This window comes from Bos indicus, chromosome X, assembly GCF_029378745.1.
Source record: "Bos indicus isolate NIAB-ARS_2022 breed Sahiwal x Tharparkar chromosome X, NIAB-ARS_B.indTharparkar_mat_pri_1.0, whole genome shotgun sequence".
NCBI classification, from domain to species: domain Eukaryota; kingdom Metazoa; phylum Chordata; class Mammalia; order Artiodactyla; family Bovidae; genus Bos; species Bos indicus.
Genome location: NC_091789.1, coordinates 140,815,227 through 140,830,418, shown reverse-complemented (window position 1 = coordinate 140,830,418; position 15,192 = coordinate 140,815,227). Strand labels below are relative to the sequence as shown.

The 15,192-nt window shown below is 42.0% G+C and overlaps 1 pseudogene; it reads right to left on the bottom strand.

Moving 5' to 3' along the window:
• Positions 1-8,247: 8,247 nt before the first annotated feature.
• LOC109555201 (transcription elongation factor A N-terminal and central domain-containing protein-like) lies at positions 8,248-9,393 on the bottom strand (annotated as a pseudogene).
• Positions 9,394-15,192: the final 5,799 nt, after the last annotated feature.

The window sequence follows — 15,192 nt, the reverse complement described above, 5'->3', positions numbered from 1 at the left end:
AAGCTGTTTCTTTACTTCTCACAAACAATTCTAAGCCCTGAAACTTCTTTTTCCAGAGATCAGCAAAGGCACCTAATAAATACAAACTTATAGTGCATCTTGTAAGCCTGGCACTATCCTAAACACGTGAGGGTTATGAACCCATTTAAAACCTGTAAGTGCTCTGCCTGGAAGATACTGTTATTATAATCCCTGTGTTGTAGAAGAGAAAAACTAAGCACAGAGAAGTCCAGTAGCTTGCCCCAAGTGGCACAGTCAGTAAATGAAAACACCAGCGTTGAAACCCAGGCCATCTGGTCTGGAGTCCCTGCTCTTCCCCAGTGCTGTGCTGTTGCTGTTGTTTAATTGCTCAGTCATGTCCGACTGTTTGTGACCCCATGGACTGTAGCCCCGCAGGCTCCTCTGTACATGGAATTTTCTTGGCAAGAATATCAGAGTGGTTTTCCATTTCCTTCTTCAGAGGATCATCCTCACCCAGGAATCGAACCCACATCTCCTGCACTGGCAGGAGAGTTCTTTACCTTTTACTTTTTGAGCCACCAGAGAAGCCCTAGGACAGCCTTTTGGGAATCACTCACTGAAAAAGTATTCCTGGTTCTCTTGCTTTCCCAGGCATACCCTAGTTTCTTTCTCTACTGTGGCACTATTGAGCACTATTGGGCTGGGCGGGACAATTATTTGTTCAAGGTGGTTAGAGAGCGGTCCTATGTACTGTAGGATTCTTAGCAGCCTCTGTAACCTCTGCACACTAGATCGGTAGCAATTTTCCTAGGTTGTGACCATCAGAACTGGGTCCAGGCATTGCCCAAAGTACTGATATGGGGCTGGAGGTTTTGCACAGTTGTCTCCAGGTGAGCGAGGACCTCTGCACTATTCATTTTTTTAGTCAACAGTTTCTGTGAGAGCTGGCTGAGAGCCTTGGTTTGGAATGGGCTTCTTAAAGGTGAGCCTAGCTATCTTTGTTTGATGTACAGGACAAATCTTTCATAAGCATCAGTCACAATATTAAAGGATTTTGAAGTTCAAATAGAATAAGCTTCAGACCCGGTTCTTAGAATGTATGATCTCAAGTGTCAATTTCCTGTTTGTGATAAAAATGTAAGGAGATGCAATTTGCTCATGATCACATTTCCTGGAATGCTGGAGGTTCTGGCATTGTTAGAAAGCCCACTTAAGAAACATCAAGTGCTATTTAGAGATGAGACTAATAGTTGTTCTAGCAGTGGACAAAAGGACCTCCAGGAGCCTCAGTTTCAGAGGGCCACCAAATTAAATCAGCAGTTGAAAAGCTCCCAAGGTAAACCCAAGAATATTAAAATGGAGGCTTGACATCAGGATTCTGCAGTTTCACAGTTTTAAAGATGTGAACCGTGGTTTCTTTCTGTGGTCTCAGGTTCACGAGCTGGTATGCTCATTATCTGTGCCACATGCTTGGAAACGTCTCATGCTCAGTTTTTCAGGAACTGCCCAGGGACCAGGTGTAATCACCTCCAGCCCCCAGGTTACAGACAGCACATTTACAGGAAAGGCACGGTGCTGGTAGCACAAGAGCGTGTCCACTGGTTATTTCCTGAGGTTTTATGACTTTTAGTAAAAACTGACTACTTTATAGGGATTTCTAAGATAGGCACCCATTGTTGTATTTTTTAATTGAGACACCATACCATAATTTCAGTGACCTAGAAGATTATATGCCTTTTAAATGGTGATTACTGTATTAGTAGTCAATTAACTACTAGTTAGTGTCTGACTCTTTGCAACCCCATAGACTGTAGCCTACCAGGCTCCTCTGTCCATGGGATTTTCCAGGCAATAGTACTGGAGTGGGTTGCCATTTCCTTCTCCAGGGGACCTTCCCAACCCAGGGCTCAAACCCCGTTTCTCCCACATTGTAGACAGATGCTTTACCTTCTGAGCCACCAGGGAAGTCCAGTCAATTAACAGTCATCAAGTGAATAAATCCTCAACAGCAGGAATTTTTTTTCATCTTCAGCGTCAGAATTTGGCATAAACCCTTTACTTTTATCTTGTATGCTACTTCAAACTAATACTCTAAGTATCATTGACTTACAGTATTATATTCAAGTGTACAACATAGTGATTCAGTAATTTTGTAGCTGACACACCATACAGAGTTCTTAAAAATATTGCCTGTTTCCCTATGTGACCCCCATGAATTTTAATGCCATTTGAGCTTTGGGACTATTTAGATGCTCTCAACCTGCTTTGTCCAATACAGTAAATACAGTAGTCACTAGCCCCATGTAGCTGTTGAGTACTTGAAACATAACCAGTCCAAGTTGTGATGTGCTGTGATTGCAAAATATACATTGGATTTTGAAGACTTTCTAAAAACAAGGAACATAAAGCATCTCACTAATCATTTCCTATTGAATACATGTTGATAATGTTGTGGATATACTGCATTAGATAAAATATATTACTAAAATTAATTCCACCTGTTTATTTTACAGTTGAAACAATATGGCTGCTAGAATTATATTTCTATTGCATGGTGTTAGTCTAGAACAGTTACTGATCTGAACTCCCTCTCCAGCATTCCAGGTCCTAACATTGGTACCTTTCTGCCTTGGGCACATAAGATAAATATGTTATTAACTTTCCTGTTCTTGAGTTTGATGTGTGGAACAACTCCCTTCTTATATTTATGCAATATACATTCTTTTCTCTATTGAGTTCAAGTAACAATAATGTGAGGGAAAAAGGAATTACTGAGTTCGTGTATTCATGGACAGAGGCCTGCTTTCTGCAAACTACACCCTGTTTGAGAATTGATTCTTCTCAGAGTCCTGCTACGGAAGTCCCATTGTCACAATTTTCCACAAAATTAGTGGCTTAAAATAGCATAAATTTGGGATTTCCCTGGTGGTCTCGTGGTTAGGACTCCTTGCTTCTATTACCGAGGGCACAGGGAACTAAGATCAAATCAGTTCGATCCCTGGCTGGGGAACTAAGATCCCACAAGCCTTGCAGCATAGGGCAGGGGTGGAGCAGGGATGTACACTTATTTTCCTAGAGTTCTGGAGGTTGGAAGTCCAAAATTTGTCTTATGGGGCTAGAACTAAGCTGTTGGCAGGGTTTGTTCCTTCTGTAGGCTCCACGGGAGAATCCATTCCTTGTCTCTTAGACTTATAGATGCTCCAACAGTACCTGGCTTGTAGGCACATCACTGCATCTCTTCTTCCTTTGTCCCTTTGCCTTTCTCTGACCCTTAATCATGTTCTTCCCTCTAAAAAGAACCCTGTGATTATACCTGGCCCACCCAGAAAATACAGGGTGACCTCCCTGTCTTAAGATGCATAAGAGCACATATGAAATTTCCCTTTTGTTCCATAAGGTAAGATTTCAAGGTTTCAGGGATTATGACATGACCAACTTTTGGGGGTTCATCATTCAGCCTGCCACAGGAAGTCTGAGCTATGAGTCTGTTGTTCTTGGTTTTATGGATTGGATCTTATATTTAAACATGATTTTAGTGATTTGTGAGTGGTTGGCGTATCATTCCTTTATTCTTAAAACCAAGCTTTGTGGGAATATACCCAAAACTCAAGAGCTGAGTGTTTCTAGGAAATGGTGAGCATGAAATGCCTAAGTACAGTATAGAAATCATTTATGAGCAGTCTTGTTTCAACAGTTTCATTGGTTTAAAGAGTGTTAAAGTCCTATTTATATGTAATTTATGTACATAATCTAAGGTTATGTAAACATTAAAATGAATAAGTATATTATCTAGTCTTAATAAATCAGATTGGCATTCAGCCAATTTTGTTGAATCACTATGTGTCAACACTTTTTCAGTGTGATTTCAGTCAACTGTCTCTTCAATCCTAAGAAATAAGTGTTGGGTCACTTTGACAGACAGTGGGATGGAGAAAATTGAAATTAGACAATTCCTCAAGAACTGCATTGGATTTGGTCTTCTGCCCTAACAACAGTGACATTCCAAACTTTCAAATTTGTTTCTGAAGAAAAATTGAGTACATAGAAGCTGACGTTCTTACAAAGTACTTTCTCACATGTTATCACCAGTGAGCCTGTTGAGCTTGATGCTTGCCCAGCACCATCAAGGTATGTGTGTAGAATAAGTGGGGACTTCCTGGTGCTCCATTCTCCCAAGCCCTTCCTCTCTAGGTTTCCATTCTCTCACAAACAGACTCTGAAACCAGAATTCAAGTGTACACGGTTTATTTGGGAGGTTGTCCCCAAAAGTGCTAGTTCTAGTAGGACAGAGAAGGGAAAGACATGTTATATAAATAAGTTACCATTGTGATTGAATTCTGCTGGGGAGTTCTAGAAGAGAGTAGGGCCCAAGCCTTAGAATTATCCCCCCTGAGGCACAGGAGCTGGGGTATCTGTGCTCCCAGCAGTCATTGGTGGAGGGCTTCGGAGGATGCCAAGTCTACGTGTTCAGCTTGCCATGCTCACAGGCAGCGCGGGCTCTGTGAGGAGCCCTGCATGTCTGGGGAAGGAATTTGAGCTTTGATCTGAGGGCAGTAGTGAGCAAAGCAGGGCATCGCTGGCTGAATTCTTTAACAATAACCCCATTATGACCAATTCATGCTCAGAATTATCACACAATTGCACAAAATAATTTTTAAGATAATGAGCAATAGTTTAGTTTACCTGGCAGCATTTTTGCCCCTAGTGTACATAATAATAGTCCATAGTATCTCAGATTTGATGAACACAAATTAAAAATCAAAATACCAAAGCAGCAAATACCTTTATAAAGATCATCACCTTGTCGTTCAAGTTTTCCCTTTGTTTGATTTCTGGTCCCCACATATATTACAGTTACCTATTGCTATTCAACAAAATACTGCAAAGCTTAGTGGTTTAAAACAACATTTATTGTCTCACAGTTTCTGTGAATGGGAAATCCAGGAGCAGTGTACCTAAATGGGGCCTGGGGTTTTTCACCAGGTTACAGTTGAGTTGTTGGCCGAGGCTGCAGTCATTGAAAGGCTTGACCCCAACTGGAGGATCTTCTTTCAAGATGGTGTGCTCACATGGCCATGGGCTCCTTGCCTTGTGGACTCTCCATAAGACTACTTGAGTGTCCTTATGAGGTGTCAGCTGACTTCCTACATATTAAGAGTTACAAAAGAGAGAGAACAAAGAGGAAATTATAATGCCTCCTATGTGCTAATCTCAGAAGTTACTCTCCATCCCTCCCACCATAATCTCTTCATCAGAAACCAGTCACTAAGTACAGTCCCACATCAGTGTTAGGTCCAACTGCTCACCACTCAAAAGCCAATACTTGAGAGGCAAGATTGGTGGGAAGGAAGTTTGCTTTATTTCAGAAGGCAGGGTGAACTCATTTCCAAAGGCCGACTCCTTACTGACAATCAGCAGGCAAGAGCGCTCATAGGGGAGTTTCAGGGGTGTATAGATGGAGGGAGGGGGCTACAAGTAGAAACAACATAGTCAACTCTGACAGTCCTATCTTGAAATTGATCATGTGGTGGTCTGATCAGTGTCAATCTTGATTGTTTTAAGTACAGTTAATCTTCAGGTCCCAAGGTTGGTTTGTTCCCATTTTTTGAGGCCAGTTCTCAGAACCGTTGCAGCTTATGTCATGACTACAGCCTGGTCGTTGTATAGTTACATTCTTGCACATGGTAAGGGTTTTAGTATCTATGAAACAACTCAAAGGATATAGCTCAGAATATTATCTATAGCTCTTGAGGAAGAACTAAATGTCCTTGACATTTCTTAATGACTTAATTATTATTATTATGGTAGGACAGCATCACCAACTCAATGGACATGAGTTTCAGCAAGCTCCAGGAGATGGTGATGGACAGGGAAGCTTTGTGTGCTGCAGTCCATGGAGTCGCAGAGAGCTGGATATGACTGAGCAACTGAACTGAACTGAAAATATTATTATTGTGTCTCCTTTACTTCTGCATTTTCTCACTTATCTGATTAAATTTTTCTATAGGCAAAAAGCAAGAGACCTTCCTGCCCCTGCCATTTCTCAGATTCCTTCAGCTTAAAATATTCACTATGCCAAAGTGCCAAATGGGGTAGCATGTCCTCAATCCCATCACCGAGGACTCCATCAACTGTAAGGATGCAAGGAGTGCAGTCTTTGTGCACTCTTGCTAGAAACCAGTTAAATGACACTGGGGCCCCTGCCTTGCTTCCCTCCTCATCTGCCTTCACACAGCAGCCAGAGAGCTGTATCCTGAGGTCATTCAAATTGGATTACTACCCACCCTCAGCTACCATGGCTTCCTATCAAGCTTGGCAAAAATTCCAAAGTCCTCATCATGACTCCCCAGGGCCCTCATGAGCCTGGCATCTCCTGGATCCTTCATCCCCTTCCTCCTACTGTGCCTCAGCTCTGACAGACTCTGCCTGTGCCCTGTCTGTGTCAGACACCCTCCCATCCTGGGGCCTTTGGACTTGCTGTCCTTGTAAAAATGATTTTAACACAAATGAGAGCTCCTTTACCCCATGAGCACTTTAAAAGAAAACCCCTTTCTTTTCAGGAGATAAGCATAGGATGTAAAAGAACTCTTATCTGTACTTGGAAAATGTAATGCTCTCTCACTGACTAAAAGAAAACAAACTGGTTGCTGTTTTCCTATCTATAGTTGCAACACTCACTGCAAAGGTGATACAAAATGAAGAAGACATGCATACATATACATATATCAGTTGCTCCCTTGTGTCCGACTCTTTGTGATCCCATGGACTGTAGCCTGCTAGGCTCCTCTATCCCTCTATCCATGGGATTCTCCAGGCAAGAATCCTGGAGTGGGTTGCCATTCCCTTCTCCAGGGGATCTTCCTGACCCAGGGATCAAACCTGGGTCTCCCACATTGCAGGCAGATTCTTTACCGTCTGAGTCACCAGGGAAGGCCATAAACTTAGAAAATGTAATGCTCTCTCACTGACAAAAAGAAAAAAAAAGGATTACTATTTTTCTATATATATTTACAACTCACTGACAAAGTTGATACAAAATGAGGAAGACAACTAAGATTTTTAGATATTGGAGAATAAAGGAATTTCCATTTAAAGTGCTTCCATTAATGTGCACATTCAGTTTGCAAAATTCTGGTACAAATAAAAAACACCAAAATAAAAAACAAACAAAATCCTACCCCCTAAAACACACCCAACTTGGCACAACAGACTGGTTCCAAACAGGAAAAGGAGTACATCAAGGCTGTATATTGTCACCCTGCTTATTTAACTTATATAAAGAGTACATCATGAGAAATGCTGGGCTAGATGAAGCACAAGCTGGAATCAAGATTGCTGGAAGAAATATCAATAACCTTAGATATGCAGATGACACCACCCTTATGGTAGAAAGCGAAGAACTAAAGAGCCTCTTGATGAAAGTGAAAGAGGAGAGTGAAAAAGTTGCCTTAAAACTCAACATTCAGAAAACTAAGATTATGGCATCCAGTCCTATCACTTCATGGCAAATAGATGGGGCAACAGTGGAAACTGTGTCAGATTTTATTTTGGGGAGCTCCAAAATCACTGCAGGTGGTGACTGCAGCCATGAAATTAAAAGATGCATACTCCTTGGAATGAAAGTTATGACCAACCTAGACAGCATATTAAAAAGCAGAGACATTACTTTGCCAACAAATGTCCATCTAGTCAAGGTTATGGTTTTTCTAGTAGTCTTGTATGGATGTGAGAATTGGATTATAAAGAAAGCTGATTGCCAAAGAAGTGATGCTTTTGAACTCTGGTGTTGGAGAAGACTCTTGAGAGTTCCCTGGACTGCAAGGAGATCCAACCAGTCCATCCTAAAGGAGATCAGTCTTGAGTGTTCATTGGAAGGACTGATGCTGAAGCTGAAACTCCAATACTTTGGCTACCTGATGCGAAGAGCTGACTCATTTGAAAAGACCCTGATGCTGGAAAAGACTGAAGGTGGGAGGAGAAGGGGATGACAGAGGATGAGATGGTTGGATGGCATCACCAACTCAATGGACATGAGTTTGAGTAAACTCCAGGAGTTGGTGATGGACAGGGAGGCCTGGCATGCTGCAGTTCATGGGGTCACAAAGAGTCAGACACCACTGAGCGACTGAACTGAACTGAATCACTTTGCCATACACTTCAGACTAGTAAAAGATTATAAATTAACTATACCTCAAATAAGAAAAAGAATAGTATGTATAAGATTTAAAAGACAAGCATAAAAAGGTGGTACAGATAAAAGATATCACTTCAGTTATCTGCTGTTAAAAGAACATTTATTTATAATCACAAGCACACCCACTTGCTATGATACCACTGCTTCCCATCATTGCAGATGACATAGGTCATCATTTCCTCATCTGGGCCTGGATTCCTCACCCAACTTGGAAGGAAGAGTGTCCCTCTGGGGACGACAGTGACCTGGCAGTTGAATTTCTCACAGCCCTCGTATTTTATTTTCCTCGTCGGCGTGCCCTCCACCACTTGGGGCAGGTAATGTTCCTGTAAGCCAGATTTCATGTAGGAGGCTCTCAACTGCTTCAGTTCCTGGCTGGCGATCTCCATGGCGGTCATTTTGGCAAATTCTCTTGGAGACATGGTCCCAGAGAGCAAGTTCTGCTGCAAGTGAGAATTGCAAGGGTTCTTTAGATTGGCCATTTTGCTGCGGATGCATGTTTTGTATTTTTGGAGGTTCTTGGGATGAAGGGCAAAAACGTGCGCTTCGATTTCTTGTGCCAAGTTGGGCCACACGTGGGCTCTAGACTGGCCTGGGGAGGAAGCAGTTAGAGCTTTGTACAGCAGCTCTGTGCATCTGGCTCTCACAGGCACTATGGGGTCCAGCTGCCCACTCACTGCCAGGTCAGTGGATTGAGGGTCCCAGGCACTGAAAGGCACTGCCTTAGGCTCCACTCCGCTGCAGCTATCTTCTGGCATGATCATTTCAACAGCTCCTGCCACATCTGGGGTTGTGAACAGAAAATTATACCTGGAGCCACCCCGTACCTCCTCCTCCTGATTTGGAGGAAGACCTTGATTTTCTTCTTGACTTCCACCCAGAGGAAATAGTTTAGGGCTGCCCTCCGGCTTGCAGAGAGTATCCTTATACAGCGCTCTCCATTCTGACAGCAGACGCTTGGCTTTCTGCTTCAAAGCCCCCGTGGGACAGTTTTTGAGGACTCTGTACACCGCCCTTACCACCCTCGTCTCCTGAAGGTGCTCTGGAGTCACATGCAGAGTTTCCAGCACAGTGAGGTGATGGCCGAGATCCTCAAAATTCCTTTAAGACATCAGCTGCTCGATAAGGGACTCTCTGGCCGCTATCTGGTTCTTGTCAGACATCGTTAGAGCTGCCAAGAAAAAAGGGCTTTCCATGTTCTCAAGCTTGTGTTTGCCAGGCACAGCTCCATCATACATGCATCGTGCTCTCTGCCAGTTACCTAGGCAGAGAAAAAGAAGAAGAAAGTCGCTCAGTCTTGTCTGACTCTTTGTGACCCCAGAGACTATATGGTCCATGGAATTCTCCAGGCCAGAATACTGGAGGGGGTAGCCTTTCCCTTCTCCAGGGGATCTTCCCAAGCCAGGGATAGAACTCAGGTATTCCGCATTGCAGGCAGATTCTTTACCATCTGAGCCAGGCAGAGAAAGAGTTAGGTAATAAAAGTGGGTGTGACATGTTAGAAAATGCAATCTGCAATGCAGTATGGTTCAGTCTCAAAAGTCTGAGTCTCCATAGTTAAAAACAACAACAACAACAACAAAAATAGTGGCCCTATAAACAGCCTCTGCAGTAACAATCACTTAAAGGAGGCTTGCTGAAAGAGCTGCTGTAACTTTCCCATCTCTACTTTTACAAATGAATGCCCTTTCCAGATCAAGACTAGTCAACTCCTGTGTGTGGAATTTGGTGGCTATGTTGGGAATGAAAACATGCCAATGTCAGCGTCCATGGGGAAAGGCTGAGGAGGCCAGACTATTTTCCCCCGTGTTCAGCTATTTAAACTGAAGTCCTTGCTGATTTTATAGTTTTATTTTTTTTTAATATATAGCTTTTATTGGCTGTACTGTGGCTTGTGGGATCTTAGTTCTTCAACCAGGGGCTGAACCTAAACTTTTAAAAAGATGGTAATACCAGACCACCAATCTGCCTCCTGAGAAATCTGTATGCAGGTCAAGAAGCAACACATAGAACTGGACATGGAACAACAGACTGGTTCCAAATCAGGAAAGGAGTACGTCAAGGCTGTATATTGTCACCCTGCTTATTTAACTTATATAAAGAGTACATCATGAGAAATACTGGGCTGGAGGAAGCACAAGCTAGAATCAAGATTGCTGAGAGAAATAACATTAACCTCAAATATGCAGATGATACCACCCTTATGGCAGAAAGCAAAGAAGAACTAAAGACCCTCTTGATGAAAATGAAAGAGGAGAGTGAAAAAGTTGGCTTAAAACTCAACGTTCAGAAAACTAAGATCATGGCATCCAGTCCCATCACTTCATGGCAAATAGATGGGCAAACAGTAGAAACAGTGGCAAACTTTTATTTTTTGGGGTTCCAAAATCACTGCAGATGGTGACTGCAGCCATGAGATTAAAAGACACTTGCTCCTTGGAAGAAAAGTTATGACCAATCTAGATGGCATATTGAAAAGCAGAGACATGGAGAAGGCAATGGCACCCCACTCCAGTACTCTTGCCTGGAAAATCCCATGGATGGAGGAGCCTGGTAGGCTGCAGTCCATGGGGTCGCTAGGAGTCAGACACGACTGAGTGACTTCACTTTCACTTTTCACTTTCATGCATTGGAGAAGGAAATGGCAACCCACTCCAGTGTTCTTGCCTGGAGAATCCCAGGGACAGCAGAGCCTGGTGGGCTGCCGTCTCTGGGGTCGCACAGAGTCAGACATGACTGAAGCGATTTAGCAGCAGCAGCAGTCACTGAAGTATTGATTACTTTCCATGGCTATCAACAGAAGGAAACTAGATTATTTTATACTGTTTTTAAAAGACAAAAGATATAAGGTATTTTAATTTCCACACTAAGAAGTAGCCGCTTCTATTTGGTGGTAAGATTTTAGTATCAGTGACTTTGTAACCTTGATTAACATCAGTGCTGTGGGTGTTCAAAAAAAAAGGTAAACTCTGACAATAGAGAATTTAGAAATCTAAAAGCCAAAATCATTTCAGGGTTAAAAAAAAAAAGTGTGGGGTGTGCTTTCTTGTATCTGAGTAAGTGTTTGTGAAAGGTCAGTACAAAATATTTTTTTCCCTGCAATCTCACTCCTTAATTTGATCTTCATGCTGTTAGGATGGCATTTTCCATTCATCTCTGTTTTCCTTTAATAAAGACTAAGAGATAAGGATATTAAAACAAAAAAGAAAAGCCGAGACATTACTTTGCCAACAAATATCCGTCTAGTCAAGGCTATGGTTTTCCAGTAGTCATGTATGGATGTGAGAACTGGACTATAAAGAAAGCTTATAAAGCATTGATGTATGGATGGAGAACTGGACTATAAAGAAAGCACCAAAGAATTGATGCTTTTGAACTGTGGTGTTGGAGAAGACTCTTGGGAGTCCTTTGAACTGCAAGGAGATCAAACCAGTCCATCCTAAAGGAAATCAGTCCTGAATATTCATTGGAAGGACTGATGCTGAAGCTGAAACTCCAATACTTTGGCCACCTGATGAGAAGAATCGACTCACTGGAAAAGACTCTAATGCTAGGAAAGACTGAAGGCGAGAGGAGAAGGGGACAGCAGAGGATGAGATGGTTGGATGGCATCACTGACTCAATGGACATGAGTTTGAGTAAACTCTAGGAGATGGTCATGGACAGGGAGAGCTGGCATGCTGCAGTCCATGGGGTCTCAAAGAGTCGGACACAACTGAGCAACTGAACTGACTGACTGTGGCTTGTGGGATCTTAGTTCTCCAATCAGGGGCTGAACCTGGGTTCCCTGGAGTGGAAGCATGGAGTTCTAACTGCTGGACTGCCAGGGAATTCCCTGATTTTATAGTCTTGAAGTAGGACTTTTCTGAATATAAAAGCATGAAAAACAGAGCCAAAATAAGATGCTGTTGAGAAGTCCCAAGGAATCTACAGAAATGATGAAACACCACAGGCTGGGAGGCAGCTGAACGCAGGTCAGATGGGCCCCAACAGTCACCAGGCCACACGGTGCTGACGTCTAAGTCTTCTGAACATTGGGGTCAAGGTTCTGACTCTGCAATCCAGAGGGTTTAGGACTTTGGACTAATGGGTCCCTAGGCCAGAGTTTCATTCCATTTCCTTTCTCCGCCCCCCCCCCCCACCCCACCACCACTTGTAGATGTAAAAAGCTGGTTATGTCTGTGTGAACCTCATCCCGAGGAGGCAAAAGTTCATTTTATCTAACCCGTCTCTTTGTCTCTCCACCTAATGCACACAACCTTGCCTACAAAATACCCCTGGATCTGTATCTGCCTGTTTGGTCTAAATGTGAACATAAGCATTTTGATGGCAGGGATATCATCTTTTCCAGACTGCATGGACTCTTGTTTTATAGCACATGATATTAAATAACAATCACCAAAGACACACAGGTTCACAACACTGAAGTGATTACAGAGATAGTTAATGCAGTCTTCCTAGATACCATCTGACAAGTGCTGTAAAGTTTAAGGTCCTTTTAGTCAGCAATTCTATTTCTAAAAATTTACTTTAAGGAAATGAGAGATATGGAGGCTGTTTTAGTAAGAATTTTCTGCAAACTTAGAAGAAATGATGAGGTTCCAAATGTTTAGGCTTGCACATGAACATTCATAGCAGCATGGCTCATAACAGACAAAAAGTGGAAACAATCCAAATGTCTATCAACTGAGGAATCGAGAAACAAACCCTAATATATCCATACAATGGGATGTTGTCAATAAAATGAAATTCTGATACAGACAACATGGATGAGCCTTCAAAGCTTTATGCTAAATTGAAGACACAGAAGACCACATACTGTATGATTTCATTTACATGGGATGTCCAGAATACACAAATCTAGAGACAGAATGTAAATTCATGGTGGACGAGGGCTGGGATGGAGAGAATCGGGGAACCAGTGAGGTGAAATGAAGAGGTGGTGGCTATTAATGGGTACACAGCTTTTCTTGGGGGAGATACAAATTCTTCTCTCAAATTGACTGTGGTAACCATTGCACAGCTGTGAATATGATTTTAAAAAACCCATTAACTGTACACTTAAACTAGGTGAACTTATGGTATAAAAACTGTATCTGAACAAAGCTATTATTTAAAAACAACATCGAGGGAATGCCTTGGCAGTCCAGTGACTCAGTAGTCTCACTGCTGAGGGCCTGGGTTCAATCCCTGTTCATGGGACCAAGATCCCATAAGCTGTGCAGTGTGACCAAAAAAAAAAAAAAAAAAAAAGCTAAAAATTAAAACAAAAACAACATCTAAAGTCCGTTTATTTTTATCTTTACTATTTTTTTCTGGTCGTGCTGCACAGCTTGTGGGATCTAAAGTCTGATCCAAATTTTATTTAAAAATCACATGAGAAGAGAAAAGACTGAAAATAGATTTAAAAATTTCCTGACAGTGTTACTTTCTGAATGGCAAGCTCTTAAGTGATTTTTGTTTGTTCTTTTACTCTTTTTTTATATTTTCTATTGATGTATACACATGCACTGTTTTCCTAACCAGAAAAGTTATGGGTCTATTACAATTTCATGATAAACCCTATATGTTCCAGAGATCTGTTTACTGAAAAATGCCATGGTTCATGGATCATCCCAGTCCTACTGCCCCTTGGAATCAGGACACCAGAAGGGAAGCGCCTCACCTCACCTGTGACTGCATTCATATCGGCTCTCACCTTCCTCAGAAGCCCACTGCTGCACTGCAAACAGTTCCATCTCCCCTCAAACCTGATCCCCAAATAGGAACAGGTGATCACCCACAGCCACAACTCTGAGGTTCCTACTGGTTTTCCCCATTGCATAGTGCACATGATCAAGGTTCTGGGTCTTGTATTTTTACCACCTGGTGGTCTTTTTTATTTATTATTCTTTTTTAAAGTCAGATAACAAGAACTCAATGGGCCACTGATTCTGGATTGTAAGTGGTATTGTCTAATTATCGAGAACTGGTACTTCAAGATCCTTGTTTTTCCTTTGTGAATTCCATTTCTTTTTCTGAATGATCAGAATGAAGATCTATGTATTGATTAATTTTTTTGTACATAAAGTTTTATTGGAACACAATCCTACCCATTTACTTATATATTGTTCCTTTTAAAATTTTATTGTAGTTGATTTACAATGTTGTGTTAATTTCTGCTGTATAACAAAGTGATTCAGTTATACATGAATATTCTTTTTCATATTCTTTTCCATGATGGCTTATCACAGGATGTTGAATATAGTTCTCTGCACTCTACAGTAAGACCTTGTTGTTTATCCATTTGTATACAGCAGTTTGCATCTGCTAATCCCAAACTCCCAATCCTTCCCGCCCTCACCCTGTCCTCCTGGCAACCCCAGTCTGTTCTCTATGTCTGTGAGTCTGTTTCTGTTTCATAGATAGGTTCATTTGTGTCATATTTTAGATTCCATAGATAAGTGATATCATATAGTATTTGCGTTTCTCTTTCTGACTTATTCACTTAGTATGATAATCTCTAGGTCCATCCATGTTGCTGTAAATGTCATTATTTCATTGAAATCCACTGCAACAGTAGAAAGGGTCTTCCTAATAATCAAAGGCCCAGTCAACAAAGAGCAGGCAAGACAGCACAGAAAAATTAAAAATACACACCCTCACTTGCTGACTTCTGCTCTCAGCACTGTCCGCTTGAGATCTCGGGACCTGGAGGAAGTCAAGCAAGGGAGTCACGACGGTCCGGTCACAAGGAGCTCAGGGCACTTGAACCCTCCCCCATGTGTGGGAACGTTTCCTAGCAAGGACTCAGTCTCCTCATGTTCTACACTCATTCTGTACATATCGTTACCTGAGAAAGCAGGATTGAACTGGGCTGGATGTCAGCAAGGGGGTTAATAAGACACTGGTCTAGAGTTCCCCCAAGGAGGTTAGGCAATCTTTAACTCAGGTCGAATTTCTCAATGAAAGGTCAGAGCTTTAAGGAGATTCAGAAGGCGAAGTTAATTGTAGCTTCAGGGCTTCAGGGAGATGGAAGCATTGTTTGTTGAAACTTT